Genomic DNA, 264 nt, shown 5'->3' on the forward strand with positions numbered 1-264 from the left:
TATTTTGGGGCGTGCTGTTTGCACAAGGGCTTTCCCCTGTAATTACCGGTCGATTTACCATGCCGTCGAAGCTGTTATTTACAGCCGCCTGCTCCAGAGAGCTTGGAAGTGATTCCTTTGGCTCTAAAAGTCACTCTTCGAGCTGATCGCTCCTCAGACGACACCAGAGTCCCCTCGGAGCAGCAGCAGTCGCCGTCCTCTCCTTTTCCTCGATAGAAAAATGTCCCTTTCGCACACGGCTGCTGAGTACATGCTCTCGGACGC

This window comes from Pterocles gutturalis, unplaced genomic scaffold, assembly GCF_000699245.1.
Source record: "Pterocles gutturalis isolate BGI_N339 unplaced genomic scaffold, ASM69924v1 scaffold12367, whole genome shotgun sequence".
In the NCBI taxonomy this organism is placed as follows: Eukaryota; Metazoa; Chordata; class Aves; order Pterocliformes; family Pteroclidae; genus Pterocles; species Pterocles gutturalis.